General features: G+C 42.1%; 1 protein-coding gene across 7 annotated transcripts in view; it reads left to right on the top strand.

Annotated features, from left to right (window-relative positions):
- The window catches only part of DAB2 (DAB adaptor protein 2), an 83064-nt gene that overhangs the window by 29358 nt on the left and 34658 nt on the right, over positions 1-19048 (top strand). Inside the window, exon 1 of one of the 7 annotated variants that reach the window (XM_070056668.1) lies at positions 12004-12102. The exons of the other annotated variants lie outside the window; for them this stretch is intronic. The gene's annotated coding sequence lies outside the window, so the exon portion shown is untranslated. Of the gene's footprint in view, positions 1-12003; positions 12103-19048 lie in introns of those variants that run through there. 7 annotated transcript variants of the gene reach the window in all.

Genomic DNA, 19048 nt, shown 5'->3' with positions numbered 1-19048 from the left:
TGGGAGGCAATGCTGATGGCTCACTTAATTGGGCTCCTACAACCCATGTCAGAGACAAAATGTGTTCCAGGCCAGCTCTGGCCATTTCTAGTATTTGAGGAGTGAATTAGTGTGTGAGAGTGCACTCTGTTTCTCTCCCTCTTTAACTCTTTCTCTGTCAATCAATAGAAAAATAAATAAAATTTTTAGAAATCATTAATGAATAGAGTAACATTTCTCTAGCCTAACATGAAGAAGCAGAGGGGAAATATCTATTATCCCTAATGTTTTAAGTACAGTGCTTTTTTTTAGCAGACAATATAGAGCCTTGAAATGTCAGGCAAAATTTCCTGACCTCAGAGCTTTATTAAGCTGAGCAGAGTTCTGTACAGATCACAGGACAACAGTCATTCATGGCAAATGTGGGGAAATGGTCTGACTGGGTGTGAGGCTGGTGGCAACTTCCTCGAGGACACACCTGTTGAGTGCATTTTGAATGAGAGGTAGGAATGCAAGTAGGAGACCATAGTAGGTACTGCAGGCTAGGGTGACAACACCCGGAAGACATGGTGCGTCCATGCATCTGACCAACTCCTCTGCAGCTTAAGTGGTGGACATGTGTTTGTAGAGTCTGCAGCCTGCTTAGGAAGGGCTTTGAAACTCAGCTTGAGTGTGGATGCAGGAATTGGACACTGATGCCTGATTTTATTCAAAATTATGAATGCTGGGAAGGGGCCAGTGCTGTGGTGTAATGAGTAAAGCCACTGCGTACAGTGCTGGCATCTCATATGGAAGCCAGTTCAAGTCCCAGCTGCTCCACTTCCAATCCAGCTATCTGCTATGGCCTGGGAAAGCAGTAGAAGATGGCCCAAATCCTTGGGCCCCTGCATCTGTGTGGGAGACCCAGAAGAAGCTCCTGGCTTTGGATTGGTGCAACTCTGGCATTGCAGCCATCTGGGGAGTGAACCAGCAGATGGAGGACCTCTCTCTCTCTCTCTCTCTCTGCCTCTCCTATCTGTGTAACTCTGACTTTCAAATACATAAATAAATCTTAAAAAAAAGAATGCTGGGAGGCCAGTAAGAAAATTTTATAAAAAAAATCAGCCATAATATTTACCTGGCAGGGGAGATACCTTGATCATGAAAAATTGAGCCATCATGGCAGGTCAGTTACATTGTATGATGCAGTGCCTCACAGATTATATTCTCCCTGGACTGTTTCAAGAAGATGGGAGGAAGAATTTTTCCCACAAACAAGTTTTTTTTTCTAATATTTACTTATTTATTTACTTGAAAGGAAAAGAGATGGGGAGGTGGAGACAGAGCAGAGAGAATCTTCTGTCTGCTAGTTTACTTCCCAAATGGCACAACAGCCAGGGCTGGGCCAGGCTGAAGCCAAGAGCCAGGAGCTCCATCTTGGTCTCCTGTATGAGTGACAGGTCCTCCAACACTTGGGATGTCTTACTCTGCCTTTCCAGGCACATTAGCAGGAAGCTAGATGGAAAGCGGAGTAGCCAGGACTCTGATACGGAAATGCCGACATAGCATGCAGTGGCTTAACCCACTGAGCCACAATGCTAGCCCCCACCCTCCAAAAAAAGATTTTTCACTGCAAGCATTTTAACTATATTAAAGAGTACCTGTGGTATGTGTGTAGACAAGATCCAAAAACCACTATAATATGGGTGGGCATATTGTGAGGGACAGTGTATATGAGGTTGGTATAGCTTTCTGCAGAGGGGAGGAATGTGGGGCCGCAATGAGGCTAGGCTGGGAGAAATGCTGGAACTCAGTCAGAATATGGAGGGGAGGGAGGAGAGGCCTGAAAATAAAGGGTAGTTATGAAAAAAATAGAGGTTTGGCCAGATTCGGCAGACTTGTGAATAAACTAGGAGGAAACCTTAGCTTCAAGCTAAGCTACAGACAGTACTATTGTGGGTCTTTTAGGCATATCCATTACAAAATAAATTCTCTAATTCTTTTCCGAGTTACTGTATAGCAAGCAGATGTCTAGCTTTCTACACAAGAACTCTTTCATAGAAACAATGGACACAACCGTGGTCTGTTAAAGGATCTGAACTCATGCTTCCTGCAGCCAACAGTGGTGGAGGGCTGTAACTATGTGGGATGATGATCAAGTCCATTTTCTTGATGAAGGTTGACATTAACCAAGTGCTACCTGGTATTCCCCTGTTAATACTCTTGTTACTAGGTAGTGCTCTTTAACCAAAGCCAGCTGTGGGGGCCCCTGGTTGCATTTTCATAAGATTGTTTCATTGAAATCTGAGATTCAGTAGTTTGGCCTGATCTGAAAGTGATCTTATTGTATTCGTATAAAATCGGGTAATTTAGAGCACACCAGACCTTGTTTGGTTCCAGAATATAGACATCCATGTCCCCTTGGAATTGCTTGCTGTTCTGCAAGGGCGAAACTAGACACCAAATGAGCCTAGTGTTTCCTTCTGGTGTTTATGAAGAGAGTGTTGATTCAGAACTTTGGATTTTAAGATAGCCTTGCAGGAAACATCAGTGATCCTCTTTAATGACTTCATGTGTTACACAATTCTTCCCTTCCCTGGAACAGTCACGAAAATGCTCTTCCACATTGCAATGTGGTTACAAGAGACTTGGAAACATTAAACATAAACATCCCTCATCCCACTAATAGTGTAAGTGTATGTCATCATTTTAAACTGTTGAAGAGGGTCCCACTCTGTGGCTCAGCAGGTTAAAGCTGGGACCTGCAGCACCGGCATCCCATATGGGTGCCAGTTGGAGATCCAACTGCTGCACTTCTGATCGAGCTCCCTGCTAATGTGCCTGGGAAAGCAGCAGAGGGTGAGCCAAGTGCTTAAGCCCCTGGCACCCACATGAGAGACCCTGGCTCCTGGCTTCGGCCTGGCCGTTGCAGCCATTTGGGGAGTAAACCAGCAAATGGAAGATCTGTCTCTCCTTTCTCTCTCGGTAACTCTGCCTTTCAAATAAGTAAATTGTTTATAAAAAATGTTGAAATCCTAATCATTCCTTTAAAACAAAATTTGCGTTGTTCTATGCGTGGTACTCAAAGCAATTTATATAGAATTTCTTAAAATAGTACTAACTGTGCTTTCTCTTACTAAATATTATCAGTGACGATGAAGCTTTCTACCCTAATAGAAATATTTCCTTCAAGACATTAGCGGCAGTTCTATTACCTGCTTCTTCTTTTTCCCTGGCTAGACTGTTTACCCCCTGAGAGTAGAGATCATGACTCTTTCATCATTGTAGACATAGCCTAATTCAGTGTGTGGTACATAGTAGGTGTTCAATAAGCAATAACCAGATGGCCAGGTGAATGAGTAGCACAAGCCACCCTCATTTACAATATTAATTGTAATTTATTATAGAGAGAACAGAACGGAAAACTTCAGCTTGCATTATCAAATGTTGCTGTAAGTAAAACAGTTCTGAGTCCCTGCCCTACCTCCCCCTTTTAGCTTTAAGTTTCTATATAATGAGCCATATCCATATGTTCTTAGAGTTTATATCTGCTCGGGGCCTGAGAATGGCAGACAAGCTGTTACTGAAATTCTCCAGATGGTGTGGTCTATCCAAGTCATTGGTTTAACTTCTACCACTCAAGAAGCTGTTGCTCATACATCTATCTAACTGAGAGCTGTAATCAACTAGCTAACTATAATTAGTTTCAGCCTACTATTTCAGCATCGTTTTCAACCTAATATTTCATCCAAGGATAACTTCCTGTTTTTCTTCTGTTTCTCCTTGTGGAAGTATTCACCAAACTGTTTCTTAAGTAACTAATAAAATTTGGGAAAATAGATGAGATCTTTTGGCTCAGGCTGGATAGTCAAACTTAACTGCCCAAATCGAAGACACCTGCTTGTTAAGTTTGACTGTGATGCTATGTTATGGATTCAAATGTGATATCCGGGACCAGTGTTGTGGCATAGAGGGTGAAGCTATTACTCGTGATACCGGCATCCCATGTGGGCACCGATTTGAGTCCCAGCTGCTCTATTTCTGATCCAGCTCCCTGCTAATGCACCTGGGAAAGCAGTGAAAGATGGCCCAAGTGCTTGGGTCCTTGCACCCACATGAGGGACTTGAATGAAGTGCCTGGCTTCCGTTCGGCCCAACTCTGTTCATTGCAGCCATTTGGGGAGTGAATGATTGGATAGATCTCCCTCTCTCTCTCTCTTTCTCTCTCTCTCTCTCTTTCTCTCTCTCAACACTGTCTTTCAAGTAAGTAGAGCTTAAAAATATGTGATATCCTTTGCACTCTTTAAAATACTGAAATCAGGTTGTTAATTCATTACTGTGTATGCAGACCCCAGCATGGCACTGAACCCCAGGCTGGAAGATGGGTCATACCCTGACCAACTTTCAAAATGTAACATAAAAGTTCTTTCCAATCCTAGCTGTCATTCATTTTTAAAGCTTACTATTGAATTTTTTATAAAAAGACTTATGTGCTTGTTTATTTGAAAGGCAGAGTTGCAGAGAGAAGGAGAGAGAGAATCTTCCATCCTCAGGTTACTCCCCAGACGGCTGCAGTGGCTGGAGCTGGGCTGATCCAAAGCCAGGAGCCAGGAGCTTCTTCTGGATCTCCCACATGGGTGCAGGGGTCCAGGGACTTGTGCAACTTTCTGCTGCTTTCCCAGATCTTTTAGCGGGGAGCTGGATCAGAATTGGAGCAACTGAGACTTGAAGTGATGCTGGTGCTACAGGTCATGGCTTAACCCACTGAGCCACGGCACCAGCACAACTATTGGGTGTTTAGTAAGAGCTTCTTTTGACAACACCGGATGGTTAAGTATGTTAATGATGTCTAAGAGAGTTGTGCTGAAGACTCTTATCCCAAACTTAACTCCTAACACCAACTCCAACTCTATACATGCCTGCTCTCCTTGTAGGTTCCCTTAACTGTTGAGTTTAAATGAACTTGAATGAATCTGAGTATTTTCATGATTCTATCTTTAGCCCAAGTTAGACTATAGATTTACCTATACTTTAAATAGTTACTGATAAACTAGCAGGTCTCTAAGGAATTTAATTGTTACTGTTAATTAACTAACTTACTTGAAAGGCAGAGAGACTGCTATGGCCAGGGAGTGCAGTGGAGGATGGCCCAGGTGCTTGGGCCCTGCACCCCATGGGAGACCAGGAAAAGCACCTGGCTCCTGGCTCCTGCCATCGGATCAGCGCGGTGCGCAGGCTGCAGCGCGCTGGCCGCGGCGGCCATTGGAGGGTGAACCAACGGCAAAGGAAGACCTTTCTCTCTGTCTCTCTCTCTCACTGTCCACTCTGCCTGTCAAAAAAATTAAAAAAAAAAAAAAAAAAAAAAAAAAAAAAAAAAAAAAAAAAAAAAGAAAGGCAGAGAGAGAGAGAGATCCATCTTCTGTCTGCTGGTTTACTTCCTAAATGCTCTCAACAGCTGGGACTGGACCAGGCTGAAGCCAGGTGCCTGGAAATCCAGACAGGTGTTCCATGTGAATGGCAAGGAATCAAGTACTTGGACCATCACCTGCTGCCTCCCAAGGTGCATTAACAAGAAGCTGGACCAGAAGCTGGGGCATACCATGTTGTGACTTAACCAGCTGTGCCACAATTCCACTTAAATCTGATAATTTATTTTTTAGAATAAAGCAAGGCACGTGTCACCCTACTGTCAGTTATTCTAAATGTATAAGAAGCAGAAATTGGTCTCTCACCCTGCCACCACCCTCTTAACCAGCATTTCCTTGGCATTGATCTTTCTAGATTCTAAGTATGTGAGGAAACATAAAATGGGAAACTGCTATCTATTCGGCTTCAAAAAAGAAACTGTGTCGACATTACTAAAGTCCATAGTTAGCTGCTGGGGATGACTCTGGTGAGCAGGTAAAGCTGCCCTCTGCAATGCCAGCATTCCGTTTAGGTGCCAGTTCATGTCCTGGCTGCTCCACTTCTGATCCAGCGCCCTTCTGATGCACCTGGAAAAGCAGTGGAAGGTGGTCTAAGTGCTTGGGCCCCTGCACCCACCTCGGAGACCCAGAAGAAGCTTCTGGCTCCTGGTTTCAGCCTGGCCCAGCACTGGCCCTTGTGACCATTTAGGAAGTGAACCACCAGATGGCAGATATCTCTCCCTGTCTCACCCTCTCTCTCCCTGTAACTCTGTCTTTCAAATAAATAAAATAAATCTTTAAAAAAAAGTTACCTGCCTTTTACAAAAGATTTTTGCCAGTATTATTTTAAGGTACTTGTACTTTAAAATATCATTTTATTTATAAAATAATTATGTAAATTATTTATGTAACATATTATGAATTATTTATTATAATACATTACAATTATGTTTGCATAATATTATAAATTGTTTACATTATTTTATATAGTTATATAAATTATTTATATATCACTTATATAAATTATATAATATATTATAAATTATTTATATAAATATTTATGAAACTGATATTAGAATAATCTTTTTCCTTTAGGATGAAGTGGATCTAATGGTCTTTGATTTTTTTTTTAAAGATGTATAAAACACTTTGTTTACTTGAAGTTTGAGGGTCATTGAGCATCCTAGCTTGGCAAGATGGGAAAACCTTGGATCTGATATTTGATTTGAGATTGTTAGACCTTAACCTTTCAGTTAAAAGGCTGCATTTCCAGAAGATTAGCCAAGTATTTAGATGACAGAAACCAGTTGGTGTTGAGTCACTCAATGTGGCAAGTCCCTGTAACTACAAGCTCTGTGACTCCCGGATGCCATGTCCCTGTGCCCAGGCTTGCCACCACCCCAGCCTCCACACCATGGCCTGAAACCTCCCACTCTCCCTCCCAGGGCTGGCTAGCCTCAAGGCAGCACTATGAACACACCCTAGTCCACCCTGACCCACCTTTCAACACTTTCCCTGGTCTAACCCACCACAGCCTCTGTATTCTAGCCAAACTGACACGAATAACCTTTATACATTGCTAGGACTTCCTGTTTCCCAAATATATTTTCTGGCTAGCGTCTATCCCTCCCTTCTCTTAAAAACTAGCTCATTTTTGGTTTGGCCTGTGTTGTTATAAAGCAGCGAGGGCAGGCACAGACCTTGGACCCATGTGAGATGCAGAAGGGTGCTTGACTTCAGCTTCTGCCACAGCAATGATGTCACCTTCCCCTGAGAACTACGTGAGAGTCTTCTCATCTTACCTGGGAACGATACATGTTCAGCAAATTTACCTTTTACAAATATCATCTAAGGACGATCTCTCGGGAGTCTGTCCAAGCCTGCACTTCCAAATCTACCTGACTCTGCTCCCCTCTTCCCCCCGCAGAGATTTCTCATCTTCCAGAAGACTATGGTCCATTTATGTTTTTCTCCCTGCACGAATTTAAACCATGTAAGAAAATTGATCTTGCTTTTATCAGTGATACATCCCAAGCTCTGGAAGGATGACAGGCACATAGCAGGAACCCAGGTTTATTACATGATTTCATTTGCTGGTACAGATCACTGGCACTCAAGGACAAAATTTGTATTCCATCTTTAATCATAATGGCTTCGAGCAGGAATCAATCGCAAGACCCTATGTGCACTGAACCAAAAAAGACCATCAGTAATTGAAGACCTGTTTAACTCTCTGATACTCATAGGCTTGGAACAAACAGGGTAGCTTGCTAATGACTTACCCAGTGAGTTTAAGCTAATGACTTAATGCAGAGTCATTCTGGCTAGACACAGTATAAAGTAGATGATACGCTCTTAAAAGAATGTCTTAGATAGAGGTGCAAATAGAGAATGAAAATAGGGGTTTGGGTTGGGGTGGGGGCAGATGTTTGGCGCAGCATTTAAGACGCCACTCGAGATGCCTGCACCCCATGTTGAAGTGCCTGGGTTCGAATCCTGACTCCACTTCCAACTCCAGCTTTCTATTAATGAGCACCATGGAAGCAGCAGGTGATGGCTCAGGGACTTGAATCCCTGCCACCCACGTGGATTGAGTTCCTGGCACCTGGCTGCACTCTGGCCTGGCCTCAGCTGTTGCAGGCATTAGGGGAGTGAATCAGCTCTGTCTCTGTCTCTCTCCCTCTGTCTCTCTGCCTTCCAAACAAATAAATTAAATTTAAGAAAAAAAGAATGGAAATTATGGTAGGGACTCTCGATGCCTCTGAGAAAAGAACTTTATTCACATCTCACATCTAATAATTAGACTTAAAAGTAGGTCTTTGCTTGTTTTAAAGGGACTAAGTAAACTTATATTGTTTTTCTTGGTGAAACTAATTATTTACATATTTTTATTGTGTATGAGTTAAGGAAAACATTGCTAAGTTTAAAAAAAAAAAAAACACTGCAACTGTCAATATTTTCCCGGCTTCAAGTTTTGCTGTAGTGTAATGCCTCTGTGTGGTGTGGAAGAGCTTGATCACTACTTTTTGGGGATTAGTCTTAACCTCCTTGTCTGCAATATTGAGTCTTTTTAATAAAGATTGGATTAGGAACTTAATAGTGGCTTTCAAAGAAGACTTGTCTCTGTATAGGGCTATAGAGTTCAGTTAAGGAAACAAATGATCTAACTGCATTTTCTAATGCTAAAAATCCCTACATAATAGAACTGGAAAAAAGTAGAGCCACCCTGGAGTGAATCCTTCTAAAGCTTCAGGAACAAATTCAAGCTACTTTTATTCAATGACTGGAACAGGGATCATAAAGACAGGCTACAAATAATGCCCCTATCTAATCACTTACATCCATCCCTGTTTTCCTTAAGTGTTAGGGTGCCTGTTGCTTAGCAGAGACAGAATTTTGCAACAGGTCATTAGTGGTCCAGAGTAGAGGAGATTTCTCTGAAAGAACATAAAATCTAATGAAACAAATTGCTTAAATATTACGTTTTTATGAACCAAGGAAACATCCTTTGTAGGGAGTCACCAATGTTGACATTCCTGTGCAATCTAACCAGAAGCCTTTTGTGGTACAGTGTGAATAGGACTATGTGGTAAAGGCCAAGAAATCTCAGTTGAAGCCCAGCAAAGTGGCATTCAGTAAGGATCAGTTCTCATTAGTTTATCGCGTGCTAGAACCTTATAGATCCCAGAGTGGCACCCCCATCATCAGTCATCTTACAAAGACAATGAAATGTAATGGAAAAAGTGCTATGTATTCCACAGTCCTAGAGAAGAGAGGACCCTCATCCTTTCTATTCTACTTCCTCTAGGAAAGCCTTCCAGGGTTAAGACATGTTTTTGACCAAACCCTTGACCTGGAGTCAAGCCTTGACCATTTAAATGCTTTGTGTAAACTCTGAGTGCCAGACAAGTCAGGTGTATACAGGGTAACTTAGGAAAATTAGCTAGTATTCTAGAACAAGAAAATAGAATATAAATCATAAGTGTTTTTGAAAAACTTTTATTTATTTATTTGAGAGGCAGAGAGAGAGAGAGAGAGCACAAAGATCTCATGTGCTGGGTCACTTCTCAAAGGCCCATTACTCAATCCAGGTCTCGCATCTGGATGCCCAGAATCCAACTACTTGGGCCAGCACCTGCCACCTCCCAGGGTTTGCATTAAAAAGAAGCTGAAATCAGGAGCAGAGCGGGGAGTCAAGTCCAGGCTCCTCACTATTAGTTGTGAGTGTTCCAACCAGCCTTACTGCAGGGTCAAACACCTACCCCATTTTCGTTTTGTTTTGTTTAGAGTTTACCCAATATTATATTCACATGATTATTTTTTTCAAGATTTATTTATTTATTGGAATGTCAAAGTTTCAGAGAGAGAGAGGGAGAGACAGAGACAGATAGAACTTCCATCTGCTGGTTCACTCCCCAGTTGGCCTCAAAAGCCAGTACTGGGCCAGGCTGAAGCCAGGAGATTTTTCCAGGTTTCTCACATGGGTAACAGGGACCCAAACTTGGGCCTTCTTTCACTGCTTTCCACAGGCCATCAGCAGGGAGCTGTATCAGAAGTGGAGCAGCCGGGACACAAACTGGCACCCATGTAGCATACTGGCATCCCAGGTGGCAACTTTCCCTGCTATGCCACAATGCTGGCCCTAGATTTACTTTACGAATGTCTGCAACCTAGAAGAAGCTAATGGCTCCTGGCTTTGTGGCCATTTACAGACTGAACCAGCTGATGGAAAACCTCTCTCTCACACTCTCTCTCTCACTCTCTCTCTCTCTCTCTCCCTCTCTGTCACTCTTTCACATAAATAAAATAAATAAATCTTTGGGAAAAAAATTAAAGACTGTAACTTGAGATGATTCTGAATAACACATTTAAAAGACTCCTAGACCCAATAATTATATCTTTATAGTCTAGAAAGCCAGAAAAAACAGATTGTCTTAGTATATAAATTTATCATATCAAGTGAGATTAGTCAGTTCACTTGATGTGACGATTTGTTTAGTTAATGCATCACCTTTTAAAATATCCAAACTGACTTACATGGCTAGTAGTTAAAAGGTTTATAAGAAGAAACGTGTTTCATGGAATATTATTTAATATTAATATAAACTGAAAGCACTAATTACTTCAGTCTTATAGAAATGGTATCTAGGTCAAAAGTTAACATTATGTTGCAATTGAGGAAGAAAACTAGTATTTTTCTAGGATCCTCAAAGTTGTTGGTTAATACTCTCAGATGCTTATCTTAAAAAGGGAGGGGCATATGAAACAGTCAAGACTCGAGCTTCAAATGCTTCTAAGAACATAGCCAGGACTGTTTTCCTGGACATCTTGTTTTTAATGCAGCTAGTAACATTTCTATCTTTCTCTTCCCAACCCTGGAATACTTATAATGCTGAAAGAGTTGACTTACAAAAGCAATCCAGTGGAAGCCATATCTTAGAAGATCTACAAAGCCACTCTTTAAATTCTGCAATAAACTTTTCACAATCTGTCCAGATTAAGGTGATACCTGAGATCTTTTGTTCTTAGTTTATTACAATCAAGAAAAGTCTGACGAGCTGTATATTCCAAAGAAGTCACAATGCTCAGAAGCACCATCCTCCATGTGAATCCTCCTAGAAGAGGTCACAAATGCCTTGCCAAAAGCGACATAGAAATTGACTTTCTGAAAACTTCTTTAGATTAGGAGCAATGTTTGGTGTTTGGGATCGAATAGGAGTGGCTCTTTTCTGAAATCTCTACTATCTGCCAGATTTCTTGAATTACTCCTCCTTGATTGTGTGTGTCTGCCAGCATTGCTCATCTTGCACTTACCACTGCAGGAACTTCTTCAGAGTTTATTTCATAATTATAAACACAATTTCAAAGCAAGTAGGATAATATTTCAGGATCTTTTTGGAATCTTCTAAATTTTTCAGACTTAGACAACATTAATATTTTACCTTAAGAAGCAAGATAAGGCCAGCGCTGCAGCTCAACAGGCTAATCCTCCACCTGCGGCGCCAGCACACCAGGTTCTAGTCCCGGTCGGGGCGCCGGATTCTGTCCCGGTTGCCCCTCTTCCAGGCCAGCTCTCTGCTGTGGCCAGGGAGTGCAGTGGAGGATGGCCCAAGCACCCCATGGGAGACCAGGAGAAGCACCTGGCTCCTGACTTCGGATCAGCATGGTGCGCCGGCTGCAGCGCACCAGCTGCTGCAGCCATTGGAGGGTGAACCAACAGCAAAGGAAGAGCTTTTTCTCTGTCTCTCTCTCTCTCTCACTGTCCACTCTGCCTGTTAAAAAAAAAAAAAAAAAGTGGGGGGCAAGATAAGTGTGCAGAGTCACTGTTTTCCCTTGTATATCAAAATCTGAAATTTGTCTCATCCTCGCTAGAGATTTCTTACCTATCAACCTATCTAATTTGGCCCAAGACCAGAGTAGGCAAATGAGCTTTATATTCTTATTTCTTCTAGAAAGGCTGTCCTAGCCTTTTAGATAGCATTCTGGAAACTTCCTAAGTTTCAACATTCCAGAACATTGGTATTGGAAAGAGAGAGGGCTGGTCCACTGATTTTCTATAAAGCTAACTTCAACAAATAAATAGAATGCCCCTTGATATTTTTAAATGATTCCTTTTTCTCTATCTTATTTGAAAGCATTTCCTAGGGAAAAGCAGCTAAATCATGAAGAACCATCCATTAATCATCAGTTATCCATGATAATTGATATACTGAGCATACAAGATAACAGGAAACATCAAGTAAGTTTTAAAATAATAATTTTTAACTATTGGGGTCAGTAGGGTCACAAAGTATTCTTGGAGATGAAGCCTAAATGTTCTCTTGGCTGTGTATGCCTTGCCCAACTAGAATAGATCATATCAGACACGGAAATGTGAACCAATAGCAAGTCTCTCATGGATGGTTAATGCCAACCCTAAAGGGTAGATTGAACACCAAAACAAAGGGTGTATTCTACCAAAAGGCCAGCTAGGACGTAGAGACAATATATTACAATCAGGTAACTTCAACCTATCTTGTGCTAAGTCTGTGTAAGTATAATAATTTTTTTGGTTTTGGTCTATATATAGACATGAAATAAAAAATAAGTTCCACCTGTCTGTAATACACTTGCCATCTACACCCCAGTTTGACTTTCCTGTGCTGATGTTACAAGGCAGCTGGGTTCTTCCTTCTTTAAATTCTTTGAAACACATTGTGTCTCTGAAACATGAGTTGCAGAAAGGTACAGCAACACTCAAGCAATGGCTTTGAGGATTATATAAACGTGGGGCTCTGCCCAGGAAGGAAAACCACACTGGGATTTTGTATAATTCAGCCAGGCTATTAAAGAAGAAACCAAATATGAGGCAGTATTTCTTGCACTGGCTTTTGGAGGAGCAAAAGTTTAAAGTTACCTGCCTGCTTTTAAAGCAACCTGATGTGGTATCATAAAATACTTCTCCTGGTATATGTAGCTCTTCACTCATAGCAGATGTTCAAAATGCACATGTTTCTAAATGATGTGCTTTCTTTAATACCTCTAACATCACATAGACTTACACAATAACTGCTGTAATGGTGCTTGAGCAGAAAGTGGGAAGTCTTTAACAATTAGGTGTATGTGCCTTCACATCAGAGGTGAAGCCACAGAGAGACTCAGATGAATAAATGATTGTATCCTGAAGTTCAATGGTAGATACGCTGCATATCCATGTTGACTCAACTCAATGTTATTTCATAGGGGGATGAGAAAGCACAATGTGATGTATATTTTAGGAAACAAATAACTAAGATTTATTTATGTGACCATATTAATACTAGCTTGGTACTTAGAAAAGGAGTTGGTTTTGGTGGAAGTGGCCAACTTAATGTAGGAAGGATAGACTTGAAAGTGATAAACTACTCGCTAGTCAATTTGATAAGTATACAAAAAGATGTGGGAGGATTCTTGGGAAATGAAGAATAAGGTCAGTATATTGGCCTAGGAAGTAAATGGAAACATAATGAAGCCATTTTTTTTACCATCACTCCTTAGCTTTTGACGATCTTTTCCTTCAATGATCATGTATTTTTACACACTGTACATTTAGAGGCCAAATTTAAGGCAAACTCTGTGTTCACTGTGTTTTTGTATGAGTACCATAACGCTTCTCCTTAAATAACTGCTCCAAAGACTTTGCACTAGAAAAATTTTAGAGGCTTCTATGTCATTAAAAATATTTTCAAAAGCTGTAAGTATTAGGTATTAATTATTCATCCTTTAGAATACTTTCTTCTCTGGAATTTAGGATGGGGGGGGAACAGAAACAAATCCAGATCTTGTTTGACTTACGATGGGAATATGTCCAGATGAACCCATAATAAACTGAAAATTGTAAATCCAAAATGCATGTAATATAAGCAGTCTTGAAAAAGTTCATTGAAATGTGTATTATAAAAAACTATGCATGGATTTCAAAATCATTTTGCAAAAAAATAAACAAACTCTTAATTCCATTTTAACATAAACTTTTTGAAGTAGTCGTGGATGCCCAGCCTACCAAACATCATAGCTTAGCGACACAATACACTGTAGAGTTTTCATTGTTTCCACTCATATGGCAGAATGGGAGCTGTGAGTTGCTGTTATTTCCCAGGACCAAAGGAGTATGTCATACTGCATGTGGCTAGCTCAGCTGAAGTTCTGTTCTTTGTGTTGCTTTCATGCCATAAAGTTGAACAATTTTAAGTCAAACGATCATAAGTCAAGGCTCATCTTTATGGAAACCTCCATACAGTTCAATTTAGAGTTCATCTAAATTCACATTTTAAAACTGGTTTATTACGTTCACTAATTCCAGTTACTGATGGACATTTTAGCTTTTTAAAATCCAGTCTTCCTTCCATGTGCTTTTCTGTTATACTTTCTGGCTGCTATCACTTCAAAACTAGAAACACCAGACCCTATGCACGTCACCTTCTGACACTCACACTGTGGCATGGCGTCTCCTGCTTTGTCACGGCTGCCCAGTGCAGGTGACTGCTGCCGCTAAAACTGGAGAGCTTCACCCACTGAAGAAAGTGCTCAGGTGATCAAGGCAGCCGCCACCCTCACTGGTCCTGCAGTTGTGTCCTGGAGTCAGGGAGAAGTGCTCTTCTTGACTGGGCTAGATGGCAGCACTGGCATATGAGCCCAGTTGATGTTTGGTCTACATTGCTCAACTTCTGCCCATGAGGGGTTTTCCCTGGATCCCCACTCCCATATCAGACGCTTCAGCCTCTTGGCCATTTCCCAGAACTGCCTTGGCTCACTATACGAACCGGCTCACTAGGTTTCCAGCCACCTTTGAACTATGAGACCTAAAATATAAAAGGAAAGGCAGACTTTCTCAAGCACCTCCTGGGGTAGATGACCCAAAAAAAAAAATGATAGCTGTACTATTTTTTCTCCCCAAATTGTGTGTTCCTAATAGCTTTTGCTCAAAATGAATAGCAACCACCCATGGCTGCTTTCATAGGTAATTTGATTTCTCTGTAAATAGAAAAAGAAACCATTGAGATGATGGTTCAAGATGGCACTTAATATTATGACCTTGGGCTCAAGGGTGCAGTCGATCTGTCTTCCCAACGTGGCACAAAAGAGACAACAGCAGACAAGGAAACAAACATCAGCATTAGGAGGATCAGTGCCCAGTAACTCTTGCATGCAGAGCTCTGGCAAAGCTGTGTTGAAACATACAGTAGAACACTAGGTCAGAAATTCCTCCTTCTCCCTTCCATGTTGACTTGCACCTGCTACATTACTCTGCCCAGCTCACTAAGCACTTGCTGCATAGCCTTGTGGGGCCATAACCAGATGGGCCCTGGTATAAGGGTAACCGTGGCAGAGTGTAACACAGATGATCCCATACCAGCAGTGTAAAGCAATGACAGAAGCGTGATTTTTGAACTTGCATAGTTCCCATAAGTCAAAGTTTGAAAGTTACTTGCTTCCCCTTGTAGAAGTGTTAAATAAGAAATTTGGATTCCAGTTTTCCTCTTCTGTTTACTACTCAAGAACTCAGGAGAAATACAAGGTTCTTCTCCCACAAATGGTTGGCTGCAGTGTGAAAGCTGAGTCTCATGTGTCCACATGCACAAAAATTTCCTATGATCAAAAGACTACTGGGATATCGCAGCACTACCCTGTTCATGGAATCCGTGTCAGCATAGGGAAGGATTCTAGAATCAGTCTTCCATGTGTATCTGTGTTCACACAAATGTATTTACTTTTATGCAATTTTGCCCAGAAGCTAGAACATACTTTGATTATGAAGACCATACTCTCTATTTTCTTACTCTAGTGGCGTAAAGTGTTGAAACTAATAGCCATTGCCCTGAAGCAATTGAGTAAAAATATGATTACAAAACTGATTAGAGGCGGGCGCCATGGTTCAATAGGCTAATCCTCTGCCTGCGGCGCCACACCCTGGGGTTCTAATCCTGGTTGGGGCGCCAGATTCTGTTCCAGTTGCTCCTCTTCCAGTCCAGCTCTCTGCTGTGGCCTGGGAGTGCAGTGGAGGATGACCCAAGTGCTTGGGCCCTGCACCCGCATGGGAGACCAGGAGAAGCACCTGGCTCCTGCCTTCAGATCAGTGCGGTGTGCCAGCCGCAGCGTGCCAGCCGCAGCGGCCATTGAGGGGTGAACCAATGGAAAAAGGAAGACCTTTCTCTCTGTCTCTCTCTCTCACTGTCCACTCTGCCTGTCAAAAAAAAAAAAAAAACAACAACACTGATCAGAAACTTAGTATTCCAGTTCAGCTTGTGACACTTTCAGGGAACTGGGTAACGCTGAGCTGTGTGAAGAGTGGGCCCTTATTTGGGTGCATAAAGCTTCTTTAAAACTTAGTCTGTTACTACTCCATGATGATGACTGTTTCTGAAGCTGTAATGGGAGATATTCTTAATAAAAAATTATTTTAGAAACAAAGTAGGTGGGGGTGGACACAAAACTACAAGAGGTCATAATGAGTTTGGAATATTGACAGTTTCTAACTCAAGAACTCAGACTTCAACCAAAACTAAAAGGTCAAGCACTGAATAGTAGAGAATGTACTGAAATAAATTCAAATTCTTTGATCTGTGAGTTGAATCTCAGATCTAGCCAAAGCAGCCCAATTAACATTAATAAGCCAGTTAGGCCAGATATGGCTCCTGCTGCACAGGCAAAAAGAGAATCCAATGATGATGTATACATAGACCATGTTAAATCATTTTTTTCCGCTTTGGTACAGAAAATATCTATAAATAACCAGGTTCAAATTTCTCTGATAGACTATTTTCTTACCCTTTTGCTTGCTCTTTCTACTAAATGGAGAAAATACTCTGTTCATATAATACTTTGTGCATGGGGCTGGCGCTGTGTCACAGTGGGTTAATCCTCCACCTGCAGTGCTGGCATCCCATATGGGTGCCTGTTCTAGTCCGGCCGCCACTCTTCCAATCCAGCTCTCTGCTATGGCCTGGGAAAGCAGTAGAAGATGGTCCAAGTCCTTGGGCTGCTGCACCTGTGTGGGAGACCGGGAAGAAGCTCCTGGCTCTGGCTTCGGATTGTCGCAGCTCCGGCTGTTGCAGCCATTTGGGGAGTGAACCAACGGAAGGAAGACCTTTCTCTCTGTCTCTCCCTCTCACTATCTCTACGTCTCAAATGAATAAAAAAAACTTTAAAAATATATTTTGTGTATGTAATGGGCTTTGTACAGCTTGTTTAAAAAGTAATTTAAAGATCTAATGTGGAGGGGCCGGCGCCATGGCTCACTTGGTTAATCCTCCGCCTGCGGCGCCGGCATCCCATATGGGCGCAGGGTCCTAGTCCCGGCTGCTCCTCTTCCAGTTCAGCTCTCTGCTGTGGCCCGGGAAGGCAGTGGAGGATGGCCCAACTGCTTGGGCCCCTGCACCTGAATGGGAGACCAGGAGGAAGCACCTGGCTCCTGGCTTCAGACCGGTGTAGCACCAGCTGTGGCGGCCATTTGGGGAGTGAACCAATGGAAGGAAGACCTTTCTGTCTGTCTCCCTCTCACTGTCTGTAACTCTACCTTTCAAATAAATAAATAAAATCTTAAAAAAAAAAAAAAAAAAAAAAAGATCTAATGTGGAATCTCCAGGACTAGGGAGGTAGAGTCTCATTCTTGTGTCTAGAACTTTCCTGGCACCAGTGCTGCCTCAACCAGATATTGAACAGTTACACATACTATGCACTCTTTCTTGACCTCACTTTCCTAATCTTTGTAGTGAAAGGATATGGCCAAGTAATTCCCTTGATTTCTTCCATCTCAGTAGTCTAACCCACTTGGCATTTGTCCACAGGGATGAAGGGCTGCTATTAAGGTAGACCACTGGGCCTTAGACTTTGTCGGTATATTAGAATCATCTGGAAATCTTTCAAGCATACTGGAGCCTGAGCCTGTTCCCTCAGAAGTTCTGATTTAATGGATCTGAGTGTGCGTGGACATTATTGCTAAAAGAGCCCTTCAGTAAAAGTCCCCCACGTGATCTTCTAGACTGTCCATGGTAATGATGTTTGTGTGGATTTGATTCAGGATCCATTACAGCATGCCTCTCTGGGTAGCTTAGAGTAGATTTGGTCCCCAGAGTCCTGTTCCCATCAGCACCTGCCCTCTGTAGGCTCAGAAGCCAGAGTTGGGGAGGATGTGGCTCCACATTGCAAACCCTCTCATGTTTTCACCTGGGCTTTACTAAGGAAATGACTGTCTCTCCAGGTTTCTGCTTTCTGGTCATATAGTCATCGCTCTTTGTTGTTCTGAAAGTGCTTTAAAAACTTGCTTGGAATGCATGACTGTACGCCACTTATGACAGTCATTCAAAAAGCCCTTGGGAATTGAAAATAAGTTTCTTTTGGTGTAAAATATTTTGGCATTCATGTAGAATACACATAAGTCTTCACTGATTTTTTCCCAACAGATCAGCAAACTGTAGTTTCATTTTTCCAACAAAGAAGTGAACATTGGATCTGAATTCCAACAAGTCATAGAGGCATTAAATGGCCAGTCCCGTGTGTCTGGGACTTCCAGGTCTATACTCATAGCTGTTCTTTACCTTCTACCCTAAATAATTTGGGAACTCTTAACTCTGTGCATGGGGCTGGTGCTGTCGCAATGGGTTAAGAAATAGGGGAAAGAACCTTGAGTCAGGGTTTGATTTGTCCTCTGGGTCCTGCAGCATCTATCCCAATGGGTAAAGCGGTGTACGTGCGTGCTGTCAATGCCTAACTTGTGTATAGTGATTGACTTGGGTATGTTCTGTTACTATGGTCCCTCGTGCAGTGTCAGCACTTACAAGAAAATTGTCTAGCAACCCTTTTCCAGGATGTATTTGCAGTCTCATTCCCCAGTTAACCAGGCTGCGCAGATCTTACTGTATTCTCAGGTTGACCTTTGCAGGGTCGAATAGCCTTCCTAAAAGTGCAGGAATCCAAACACTTGAGGGAGCAGGGCTTTGCATATGGTCTCAGAAATAGCCTGAATTCACTGCAGCATCTCTTGTAATGTCCTTGATTCTCCAAAGGCTACTTTGAAAATAGTGGTGAAGGCTGCTTGCTGCCCTCTTGGACCTGAAGTCTGTCTTAAAGGTTAATATTTCACATGTCCTGATTCAGTGCTTCAGCTGAGTCAGGCATAAAATTTCAAAGGACAAGGAAGCACATTCTCTGTCCGGGACAAAGTCCTG

The sequence above is a fragment of the Oryctolagus cuniculus genome, chromosome 14 (genome assembly GCF_964237555.1).
Source record: "Oryctolagus cuniculus chromosome 14, mOryCun1.1, whole genome shotgun sequence".
Lineage (NCBI taxonomy): Eukaryota > Metazoa > Chordata > Mammalia > Lagomorpha > Leporidae > Oryctolagus > Oryctolagus cuniculus.
This window is presented reverse-complemented; position numbering and strand designations above follow the sequence as displayed.